At 50.7% G+C, this 12906-nt stretch overlaps 2 protein-coding genes across 5 annotated transcripts in view; one reads left to right on the forward strand and one right to left on the reverse strand.

The window, feature by feature from the left end:
- Positions 1-9746, reverse strand: part of LOC139056465 (uncharacterized) — a 125957-nt gene extending 116211 nt beyond the window's left edge. Inside the window, exon 1 of the mRNA XM_070534713.1 lies at positions 9741-9746. The gene's annotated coding sequence lies outside the window, so the exon portion shown is untranslated. The remainder of the gene's footprint in view (positions 1-9740) is intronic.
- LOC135904510 (carboxypeptidase D-like) overlaps positions 1-12906 on the forward strand; it is a 175136-nt gene that overhangs the window by 78208 nt on the left and 84022 nt on the right. The window lies entirely within an intron of this gene.

Here is a 12906-nt window from a genome sequence, read left to right on the forward strand (position 1 = left end):
CAATTCGCTGTTACAAATGCCACAAACTGGGACATATAGCTGTAAACTGCGAGAAGTCTAGCGTAGTTTTTTCCTACGTGGAGGAAAAAGATGAGAATATGGAACTTTTAAGTCCATATCTCCACGACCTGCAAGTTAATGGAAAACCATGCCGAGTGCTAAGAGACAGTGCCGCCACGCTGGACATTGTCCATCCGTCTTACGTGATGGTAGATGACTTCACCGGAGAAGTAGCATGGATAAAACAGATTGTAGAAGAACACAGCGTGTGTCTGCCCATGGCCAAAGTCAAAATCAGTGGACCATTCGGGGAGCTAGAGACTGAGGCTGCAGTTTCCAAATTTTTGTCACTGCAGTATCCCTACATCTTTTCGAATCGTTCGAATCAGTTACTGCGTGACAGAGGGCTCAAACTGGGAGAGGGCATAGTACAGGCATTGACCCGAGGCCAAGCTCGTAAGATCGCGGCGCTTTCGGCTGAAAATGCTCAAGCTCCTCCAGCGGAAGCAGAAAAGGGGATAACTTCGATACCCGAATCCGAGCTAGGCCCGAGGGACAAAAGAACAGTTGAGGAGAGCCTGCCAGTTGACCAGCTCAATGAGAGCGTAGCACTAGAGTGTCAGAGTTCTAGCCTGCAGGAAGAGCAAGTAGACGCGCTCCCAAGCGAGACAGGGTCGTTATTATCACCGGCCTCAAAGAACTTTGATCAACTCTTACGCGTGGATAGAGAGTCACTGGCAGCTGAGCAAAAGAATGATGAGAGCTTAGCTAGATTACGTGACACAGCTAAAGAAGGCATTGCTAGGCGCAACGTAACGATACATGAGAGAGGAGGATTGTTGTATCGGCATTACAGAGATCGAAAGGGTAGGATTTTAGATCAGTTAGTCATACCTACTAAGTATAGGGAGGACCTTTTGAGTCTTTGTCATGGAAATGGGTGGTCCGGCCACCTAGGCATAAACAAATCAAAGGAAAGATTGCTTATGGAATACTACTGGCCTGGCTGTTTCAAAGATGTAGAAAACTTTGTAAGATCATGCGACGCCTGCCAGCGTTCTGGTAAACCAGGAGAGACTTGGAAAGCTCCACTGAAGGTAGTGCCCTTAATAACAGAGCCTTTCAGACGACTTGTAATAGACACGGTGGGGCCTCTTCCAAAAACAAAATCAGGCTACAGGTACTTGTTTACCATGCTGTGTCCGGCTACCAAGTTTCCAGAAGCAATCCCTTTGAAAGAGCTCAGCTCCACCGAAGTAGTAGACGCGCTTTTGACAGTGTTTGCACGAGTTGGGTTTCCAGCCGAAATTCAGGCAGATCAAGGGTCAGTATTCACGAGCGCACTGACTTCCACATTCTTGCAAAAGTGCGGGGTAAGGTTAATACACAGTTCTGTCTATCACCCTCAGTCAAACAGTTTAGAGAGGTGGCATTCGGTGCTTAAGCGAGTTTTGCGTGCGCTCTGTTACGAGCACAAGGAGGACTGGGAGAACTGTCTGCCGGCAACGTTGTTTGCTTTGCGAACAGTTCCACATGAGGCGACAGGGTTCTCACCAGCAGAACTAGTGTATGGGAGGACACTCCGGTCTCCGCTGAGAATGTTAAGAGAGATGTGGGAGGAAAGAGGGGAGAGTCCAACCGTGGTTGAATACGTGCTAAATTTACTGGAACGGCTAAGCGCAACCCGAGAACTAGTCAAAAAGAACACGGAAATAGCTCAAAGGAACGCCAAATTCTATTACGACAAGAATGCGAGGCTTCGTACGTTTAAAGTCGACTTAACGATGAAAGCGGAAAAGTGTAGGTTTGGTTGTTGGCAGGTTACTTATCTGGGCCATGTCGTCGGTCAGGACATGAGACGGCCGGCTGAGCTGAAAATAGCTACGATTGGAGAATTTTCTCAGCCGCGCCCGAAAACGGACCTTCGTTCAATTTTGGGACTTATGGGGTACTATCAAGGGTACATTCCGAATTACTCGCAATTGGCAAGTCCATTAACAGACGCCCTCCGAAAGGGAGCACCGAGTAACGTACACTGGGATAAGGACAAGGAGAACGCTTTCCAAAGTTTGAAAACGCTATTGGTTTCTCGCCCTGTGCTTCGCGCGCCAGACTACACAAAGGAATTCATAGTTCAATGCGACGCAAGCGACAGAGGTATGGGCGTGGTACTTAGTCAGGTCGGCGACGATAACGAGGAGCATCCTATCCTCTACGCCAGCCGTAAACTAAATGTAAGAGAGGAAGCCTACAGCGCTTCAGAGAAGGAATGCGCTTGTTTGGTTTGGGCCGCCCAGAAGTTGTCGTGTTACTTGTACGGAGCGAAGTTCATCTTCGAGACCGACCACTGTCCTCTGACGTGGCTCAATCAAATGTCACACAAAACCGGCCGCTTGCTCCGATGGAGCCTCACTCTCCAAGAGTACAACTTCTCCGTTAGATATAAGAAGGGAAAGTTGCATAGCAATGCGGATGGTTTGAGCAGGCTAATTTGAATTCTGCGTTTGAGGGTCCCGCCTAAATTTTAGGGTTACTAGTGTTAGCTTTTCTTTAGGCGAAGAAAATCCCCTCTCATTCAGCAGAATTCCCTCCATTAATTGCTGAATTTGTCAGCAGGAATTTGCTTCAGAAATTGGCATAGTGAAATGTAGCATTTTTTTTGTTTCTGCACTTATGTTGTTGTTGTTGTTTTTTTTTTTTGAAGCCTAGCGAGTCTAAAGTGAGAGCCAATGCACGTCATCTCGGCGCAGAGCCGTGTTGTGGGGTTCATTTTGCAGTTGCCTGTCCTTGTTGGATGTTTTGGGGCGGTGACATCAATGCACAAGTGGTCGCTGCGAGCCAAGACATCAATTCCCCCCCCCCCCCTGACCAGCAGCCGTTCTCTTCCTGCCTAGCGGTTGTCAGCGCTAGACAGTCGAGACTTTCCGGGCCATGGAGGCGCTGTCAAGAATGGCGAGCTGCGAAACAAGATTGCCACACAGTTACGACAGGGCGACACGACGCGCACCTCCCCCTCTCCGTCGCTGCAGGAGCCATGTTGAAGGGTGGCGGGGCGAAGGAGGAGTGCAGAAGGTGGGACTGCGGGAGGAGAGGCCGCTGAGAGTCCAGATATAAGGTTAGCTAAACGCTCCTCAACCTTGGCCATGATGCTAGATATGACCCTATCTATTATACCGGTAATGGTAGCTTCAATCATAGTCTGGCACTGTGCAGTGACCTGCGCAGTAATGCGCTCTGTGAACTTGGATTCTAGGTTTTGGGCGAGGTCCTGAAATTTGGCTTCCAGGTCTATAGGTTGGACTGGGCTCTCATCAGGCCTCCTCTTTTTCTGAGGAGGTTGGTCGGACGGGTTGGATGAGGAAGATGGGGATGGTGGAGTGGGGGGTAGAGCAGGGGTGGAGGTAGAGAGGGCTGCCTTGAGCTGCCTTACCTCATCCCGCAGAGCCTTCACGTCCGAGTCCTGGGAGGTCATGATATTCGTCTTGGCAACCTTGGAAGCCCATGTAGAGGTAGACGGGAGGGTCGTGTTAAGCGGGGGAAAGTCCTTCTTGGTAGGGAACTTCGACTTCTGGGGCGGTGGGCTATGTCGTTTGGTGGCGGAATTTCTTGCCTTGCACGAGCCGGTGCCCGTGAGGTGCTGCCCTCCACAGAGAATGCAGATCGGGATGCAGGAGGGAACATCTTGCGGCTCATGCTTGTCCCCGCACCGCGGGCAGAGACCACTCTTGGGGTGGGGGCACACGTCGTGTCTGTGGCCCGGTCGACGACAGTTTGTGCACGCGTCTGGACTTCCCTTGTACGTCGTGCATCTATGCACTACACTCATGTAGCGTATGGTGTGAGGGACTGGGCCATGCGCAAATGTGATCAATATGGAGAGGGTCCTACCCATTCTGCGGGCTGCGATGATATCAGCTTCCGGGTTGCGAGTCTGGAGGTCTTGTAGCATCTCTTCGGGTGTTTCCGCCCAGTAGGCTTGCGAGATGACTCCGCGCGCAGCAGCGGGCGGCGGTGCGATGTAGGCGGCGATGGGGTAACTGGTTTCTTGAAGGACCACTTCCTTGAGTTGGACGAGGTGAAGGGCCGTTGACTCGTGAGGTGTAGCGACCGTGAAGGTGTTATTCGTCGGGTGAATCCGGAGGTGAAACTCTCCTAGGTCCCGGTCAGCGGCGGTGACTCGCAGAGCTTTCATGAGTGGCTGCGCCATGGCTCCGTTCAAAGCGAGGCCTCCTCTTGGTCGGAAGACTACCCTTATAGTGCCGGGAGGGAGTGAAGCAAGTTGCTTACTTCGCAATGCGATTGCGTGCGTCACGCGCAGCTGTTGTTGTTCAGCACGGTATGTCGGCTTGAAGGTCGCAGGGGCAGTGTCGGCCGGAGCACCGACGGCGGGCGCGGCAGGCTTGTCTCGAACAGGGGCTGCATGAGGGGGCACAACCAGCGTTTCCGGGCTTGGTTTGCCTCCCTTGTACGCGCGGAGTATCGTGGTCCACTCACTGGGTCTGAACGTTGTCGGGTCGAGGTCTTCGCCCTGCACCTCCATGGCTGTTGGGGGTGGGTGCGCTACCAGTGATTAGCGAGGCAAAACCAAGTGCGGCGGCTGGCCAGGAGCAGACTTTCCGACATCGATGTGGTCCAAAAAAGTTCGGATGTAGGTTTAGCGGTCGGCAGCGGCGCAAACGGAGGGGATTCGTGCGTATTCCGTGGTGACTGGCACACACAGCGTACGGCACCTCGGGCAGCGGGGAGGCGTTCGAAGAAGCGGCCTTTATGCTGGAATCCGCCGCCTTCCACCCACCCCATCGACATTGTGGCGGAACGAGTTCGGTGTTTGAACAATGTTTCCGGAGTTCCCCAACGCGGAGCTGATTTGACACGCATGGACAAGCTGCCGCGGGAACGACGTATTTTTGTGCTTCTCACGCTTCGGAGTGGCGCAGAACAACGAGCGACCCTCGAGCGGCACCAATAGTTCCCGGAACGGCACCCCGCCAAAGCCGTCGTCGGGCATCAGAGCGCGGTTGCCTTTGTGTACGTAAACTGATCTTCAGAGCAGCTGCGAGTTGGTGATGAGTAAACGAACAGTCGCCGCGTCGTATGCCCGGCGGATCGAGTGTATAAAAACTGTGGTTGTGCGAATGCTGAGAACACTTCTCTTGAGCAGTCATGTTAGACTGAGTCACTTCTCTCACGCAGTCATGTTGGACTGTTACTCTTTTTCTCAAAGCAGTCATGTTAGACTGATTTAATTTCTGTAAATAAACCCTTTTCCTCGTTCTCGATGAGAAACAGTTCTTCACTTCATCAACGATCTCAGCGTAAATAAGTTGGACGACGGCATGGGCCAGCTACCTTCGAATTCATGCCGTACTCCAATCTTGGCAAAGGACCACGGACGATGGGATTGAGCCCCCAATCCTGACACCTTCCACTACGTCGGGTACAACCAGCCGAGAAGGGACCTTATAGGCAATGTCCTGCCTTTTTTTGCACCTTTCGCTCTGTATTTGTGTCACTCTCGCCTGCAGAGTGTCTACAACCCTAGCCACCCATCACGCTATCCTCTCTGTTATCCTGCCTCTGTCTTTTTAATCCGCCGTCTTCGTCACCCCGCTGCTCATCTCATTCGGGCGTCAGCGGACTGCGCTATGCAGTTACAGTGCGGCCAGCAGTAATTTCTTCTCCTTCCCTTTCCTTTTATATGCCGATAAACAACCAATTACTATGCTACTTTGCACTATCCATGTATTATTCTTGTGCAATCTACGCAAATTGATAATGCATTGTCGTGTCCCTCACCATTTTCGCCATCCATCTGCGCACTTTCTGACAGTGTTTGTGCAGCGGCATATCAATCAGGCGTTTGCATCTGCGTGTTGCATCTCATTCGGTCTGACGCAACGCTGTATCATGTACTTAGGCACGCTTGCCGCTTCTCTCGGCCTTTGTTCCGAGGCTCAGTTTCCTGGGATCCACTCCTCTCTATTGTGCCTTGCTCCTGAAATAACGCCAGGGCTTCCTTCCTCGTTCAGGCAACTATATGTGTACACATACACGCCATTAACCTCCAAAGTACATCTGACTGGCTGTCTCCACTACAAGCACTGAGTATTATGGATGCCTAGTCCACCCTGAGAACACTGAGCACAGCAGCCTTTTCTTATTGCTGCGCGTGGTCTTGCTAAGATGTGGCACGCGTGCGATGAGGCTAGCGCATTCGTTACCGAGTCACCGCAACACTAAACACACCTAAGCTATCCGTTCTAATAGACTGATCCCCAGCCCTAGCTTTCCTTTCCTTTCGACTTTTTTTTTTATTGAGACGAAAATAAAGGAACGAGTATTTGCCGCTGTGTATGTTGGCTATGACTACTCCGTTTTGCTTGGTTATTAAATATAGTAAAAAGTTCTAAAGAAATATATAAAGTTCTTGCTCCATGGTTAACACTTAAAGAGAAGAAAAATGTAGCCACGGAAAAGTGGAAGCCTTCCCCGAAAAACTGCAGTTGAAACAGAATCTACGTGGGGCTCCGAGGTACAACACAAGCATATGTTTCACGCAGGCGCATGAAACTAGACGCGATTACACGCGGTACTGTGCAGCCACTATTTATCACATATGCCACTGTTCTCTGATGTGTTCTCAGATGAACTGTGCTCGCGCTTTGCGGTGCACTGTTTTTCGGTGACCATAAACATTGGCAAGCGAGAGCAGTTGTACTTAAAAAAAAATTATGGGGTTTTACGTGCCGAAACCGCTTTCTGATTATGAGGCATGCCGTAGTGGAGGACTCCGAAAATTTAGACCGCATGGGGTTCTTTAACGCGCACCTAAATCTAAGTACACGGGTGTTTTCGCTCTTCGCCCCCATCGAAATGCGGCCGCCATGGCCGGGATTCGAACCGGCGACCTCGTGCTCAGCAGACTAACACCATAGCCACTGAGCAACCGCGGCGGGCCACTCGTGCTTCGTAAGAACATAATGATTGCCTTCGAGTGAACATAATTTAGTTGTGATGCCTGTCTGTAGGCACCAACCATCAAACTGTTCAGCCCGGCGTGTGTCAGGGAGTTTACACGAACCTGAAAAAAGCGGGTGGAGTCGGCTTGTCGGGCAGGAATGTGCCTGTCGAGCTGAACGCTAGCCGGTCGGGCTGAGCGCGCGTCGAGTCAGCCGGACGGCATGGGTTGGGCCAGTACGACCTGCTTGCAGCGGGCATGTACACGCGGACGCGTCAGGCCCGCCAGCGCCGATACTTGCGCGGGGCCACTGTGTGCCGTCGCGATTTATGCGCCGGCAGCGGAAATAGCATATCAGGACAAGACAAGCGCCGTGCAGTACAAAAGTGTGTACTTTTGTAACTGCAATTGCAATTGTTAAAGCCTTATGTATGTCATTGAAACTTTCAATATTTCAAACCTCGTCGTAACTATAAGACGTATGAAATAGAGCTGTTGCAGACTGCAGCGGAAACCGGAAACGCGTCGATGTCTTGGCTCGACGCTGTGTGCCGTCGTTGTTGGGACTTGTCAAAAGCGAGTTCATGTAATCGCGGTCACGTCGGGCTCGGTCAGCCCGGTGTCTGACTTAACCCACTTCTGTCGGGTTGATCTAAACGCCCCGTGTGTTTCCCGAGACACGAGGCAAGGCGTCACACCCTTTCGGCATAAGATAGCAAGCGTGTGCACGGACATGCAGGCGCGGTTGAGTGTCGGCGCCTCCTCGGCTTCTTTCGGGAACAGATGGTTGGGGCCACAAATAGCAGCGGCGGAAGGTGACCGCGTATAGCGGCGGCAAATTATTGTGCGCCCACGCTCTGTGGCCGTGACAGTGCATTCACTTCCGTTCCCAGTTTTCGCTGTACATTCCGCAGCGTCTCTGTCAAGTTTCGCTGCCTCGCATTTCCCGGCCTCCGGTCGTTCTGCGCTGAAATTATGGCTGCTTTACAGGCGGCCACGTCTGGAAGCAACGAGGAAGTAATGAAAACCTAAATGTTGCACGAGCGCCCTCTTGTCGAGCTCGCACGACGCCATGGCTGTGCTGTGTACGTGCGTCGTAACTTGGGAATTGATGCCCGCACCGCGAGACCTGACGTTTTGATTTTGATGTACGCAAAGCTACATAGAATTATGCACTGATGCTGCGTCCTTTTCTTCTCTTTGGCATAGAGGATTTAGCAGCACTACAGAAGTTGTATCTGCGGCGAGGAGGTACTACTCGCCTTGCGCATGCTGAGACGGTGACGCGCTCGCTTGCGCTCACTTGCGCTCACTCACTCACTCACTCACTCACTCACTCACTCACTCACTCACTCACTCACTCACTCACTCACTCACTCACTCACTCACTCACTCACTCACTCACTCACTCAGTCACTCACTCACTCACGTGATCGACTGATCAGTCGGTCAATCAATCAATCAATCAATCAATCAATCAATCAATCAATCAATCAATCAATCAATCAATCAATCAATCAATCAATCACTTCGGATATAGCGTTTGAATACCGTAAACTGAATGACACGTGCATGGCAGCGTACAGCAGGACCACAACGTGAGCAATAACAAGGATGGATGGATGGATGGATGGATGGATGGATGGATGGATGGATGGATGGATGTTATGAGCATCCCCTTTGGAACGGGGCGGTGGGTTGCGCCACCAAGCTCTAGCTATTACAGTGCCTAATGTCCTACTTAGGTTAAACAATGAAAAAAAAACACTATGAACTGCCACGCCCAAATTTTCTGATCCCCTATTGCAAACTGTGCTTTTGTATGTCTCTGTCTTTTGTCGCTTCCCTACTTTTCTTCCACCAATCCTCCAATCGCCTCCTACTAATGCCTATTGCGGACATGTTTGCTTTACCACTGCTCCCGCTGAAGCCAAGGGCTTCAAGGAGGCCAGTGGTGCCTAAATCGACCGCTGGGTAGACGTCTTCACATTCTAATAAAACAAACAAACTCAGTCAAATAAACCAAGCTACAGTAACAAACAGTAATAAAACAAGCTCAGTCAACTTGAACGCCATCTACTTGTGCATGCATATGGCATACAAATCCACAAATTTAGAATTTTCTGGAAAGCTGTTCAACGAGATAACTGCTCCCTTTCGTTGCGTATAGTTGTCGGCTTTGGCCGACAAGTGATTATCTTCTTCTGTGACATGCACGTCACGTAAAAAGCGTTTTTTATTTGTTTTCTTTGTCATTGTAACCTGTCGCCCGGTGTTCGGATGGACGGCAGAATGGGGGCGCATCAGAAGCAGGCGCGTCGCGTATTTGTTGCTTACGCGCGGCAGGAGTCCTGTTTGCGGTTCGAAGGAAACGTGGGGAAAAAGGTTGAGACATCGTATACTCATATATTGCAATAATTACAATAGGGTTTTATTTTAGGCAACAGCCATATGCCACTATAAACGAGACCTTACGATACAAAGCCTCCTGCACTCGCGCGTCTTTCGGTCCCCATATCCACAGTGTGGTGAGTAATGCGGCTTCACAGTGTGGTCATCGCTAGCGCGCAAAGTACACGTAAACCTTGGTACACGCCCGGCCGCTTGTCTTTTCGAGGCTGAGAGAAAGGCCGCCCATTCGAGTCATTCTCATAAGAAGCCCAGTTCACGTCTCCGCGTGCACGATGGCTTACTTATTGTTCTTGACCTCACGCACCGGTCACCGCGATGTTTCTACACCGAAAGGTCAAACTTAGGCGCCATATAGCATATATCTGCTCACCCGCAAATATACGTGACGAGCCATCGGAAGCGACCGCACTTGGCCATCGGCGCGGTCTTTCTTGAGGGGCTGGCAAGCAAAGCGGCACGGCGTCTGGCAAGCACCGGCGCACGCTTTCGCGGCACGCCGAGACCTTGGTGCGCCAGGCGTCGACGGCCGCGGCGCCCTTCCCCGCCCGCGTCACTCCACCCGCGGCGAGCGCTCGCCGCCGGGGCGATTCCGAGGCGAAGCCGACCGGGAGCCCCGCTGCGATCTCGGCAACGGCGGGCTGTCTGGCAAACAGGCGACGGCTTGCTTTCTTTTTCTTGGAACGAAGCCACGCACCGCATCTCGGCGATCGCCGAAGGAACGTCGTAATTGGTGGCAGGAACGCGGCTGTTCGGTTAATGACGAGCTGGACAGCGAACCGAGGGCTCAAGGAGTCGGCTTCGCTATGCATAAATATATAGATGCTGCTCATTAGGAAAGGGCGGCTAACGTGATCAGCCGAACCTGTTAAATACAAACAGCGAGTTTCTCTGCCGCTCTCCGGGCCGGCTCATTTCGACGCGCTGGTGCACAAACATGAATACATTGAAAAGGGCCCTCGACAGCGCTTCTAGTTGTAACACCACAAAAACGAAAGGGAAGTGGGACGTCTTGAGGGCCGTATGCACGATGTTGCTGAGGTCGATCTGGCGCATCAGAACGATTATAGCAGTTCTATAACGCAAAATTGGTGGAACTACGAATTTGAAATTCAAGCTAATATGTGTATTCATGACCGCAAAATGTTTACTAAGATTATACGCTGTAGCATGTAGGACAGGTGCAAAACCGCTCCCGCACTCCTGATATGACCCGCAATACAGAACGCATTTGAATAACATAGATGTCATTCATTTTCTGAGGAAAGATGCCTCATTGCCATGCGGTTGAGAAGCGAAGAGTTAGCGAACTGTGCTCATATATTTGTAAGAGGAGGAAGCAGCAAAATGGCCGATCATAGTCGCAGGCTGTGTCGCTTTTGCCGTACGCAAGATTAAATCAACATGCGGACCTATACGTGAAGCAATAAATAATAGTAATAAAAACTAATGAAATTCTGGGCTTTCACATATAAAACCACGATCTGATTATGAGGCACGTTGTTGTGGTGAGCACTAGAATAATTGTGGATACGTGAGGTTCATTAACGTGCATCCAAGTATATGTGCTCGAGCGTTTTACAGCGAAGCTGTAGATGTCGGGGCGAAACACTCGTGGTCCGACCACAGAAACCTATCCTGCGGGGGTATGGGTCAGTGCATTCGGCTTACGTGATGGACGGACAAATTTCTCGTTTGGTAGGCATAGAAATGCTTACGCATTTAAAGCATATTCGTTTATCTTAGTATTATTGCAGGGCAGGGACACAGAGGGGGAGGAGGTTAAGAAAATATCACGATGACGTAATTATCTCGCACCAAAGTTGTGGCACGTCATTGGCTGCGCTGATAGTGACGTCGTTTCTCTCTCGCAGCAAAACACGCGCGCAGCGGTATCTCTCCGACTTCGCAATACGTTCAAAACTGTGTTCTTGTCTTTATTTAAATGAAATGTGCGGCCCCGGAGTGTCACTTGGTAACTACAGTGTAAAACCGAGTCATGAACACTATGAAACGCATTCTGAAACACAGATGCGTGACATAAATCCGAAAGACTTCGATGAACCCGCTGGAGTGACACAACGAACCGCTCGTTGCACCCCTCCCTGATGGTGATTATGCTAAGCCCAATGTGCGGCATATCAAGTTAACACTGTGATAAACACAAGCCAAGCGTATGCGTAACCTCATTAATAAACACAATGACGTAACCAATAACTGAGAAAGAGTTTAATAAACCGTCGTAATTAACCCAGCTATAAAACCGGGGCCCACATTTCAGGTTCGCTGGGTTAGCATCTGTACCGGGTGCATGGGCGTTCTTTCTTTTTCTTTTCATTTCGCCCTCCCGAAATGTGGCAGCCGCAGCCGGAATCGAACCCGCGACATCGAGCTTCGCAGCGCAACGTCATAGCCACCGGACTGCCGCAGCGGGTAAAAAAAGAAGAAGAAAGCCCTCGCAAGCGATTCAAGCACACCGCGCACCTCTCTGCGCTGCAAAACTGCGGCCCCCGTCCTTTCAGCCGCCGCTCGCACGGCATGTAGCGTGTGCAGGAGTCAGCGTCAACCGCGCGTGGTCTTCGGACAGCCCTGACGTCAGTGCCACTCGACGTCCTTGCGCCTTCATAACGAGTGCATCGAACCGCGCCGCGCGTGTGTGGTACAGTGGCCCCCGGCCGGTCAAGTGCGCTGCGTGCAGGGCAGGACCGCCACGGTCACCTCGGAATGCATACGTGAGGGCGCGTCGATGTGCGCACGGGTGCGAAGCCCTTAAGTGCCGGCACATTAGATGACTTCGCAATACCTTCTCCCTTCGCGGACTTCACGTTTTATATCGTTCGTTACCGTACACATTCTTATACGGCTGGTACTTCTACGCCACAGCCTACTTTTTATTTATGTATATTACTTTTTAGCGACTCGCATTACATATGCAACGTGCCTGTTCCATGCGCAGAGTGCGGGCGCTATCATGCTGTCCCAGAATTAATTAAAACGAAAAGAAGAGGGGTGGCCGCAAGCTCTGCTTGTTGTTCTCGTCGTATTACAATTGGAGAACACGCGCTGTAATTCGAAATTACCTGCTTTTTTTTGTAAGGTGCAGGCGTAAATGGATGGCGACAACTTTTACAAATAATTATTTGCGGAAGAAAGCTTTTAGACGGAACGAAGGTTCCCTTTGACCATAGGCGCCGTTGTGGTACGCGCACATATTGTGCGCATATATGTTGCGTACGCCATTTGCACATTCAACATACTGCACGTACAATTTTTTGTGTTTTGAAACCTACATGTTGTGTTTTCTATTTTGTTTTTGTCCTTGTTCGTGTCTAAGTAGTCAGATGTTCTATGAAAACATAAAACTGCACGAAACGGCCGGATTTCTCCATGGTAGCTCTTTATTTTTTCAATCTACTTCGGCACATGTACAAGAAAGAAATAAACAAACAAAGAAATGCGAGGCAAAATTGGAGGTCTCGTTTACGTCTTCTTCTTGCCATAAAAAATATTACAGGGTAAAAATAGAACATTGGCAAGTT

The sequence above is a fragment of the Dermacentor albipictus genome, chromosome 2 (genome assembly GCF_038994185.2).
Source record: "Dermacentor albipictus isolate Rhodes 1998 colony chromosome 2, USDA_Dalb.pri_finalv2, whole genome shotgun sequence".
Taxonomy (NCBI): Eukaryota; Metazoa; Arthropoda; class Arachnida; order Ixodida; family Ixodidae; genus Dermacentor; species Dermacentor albipictus.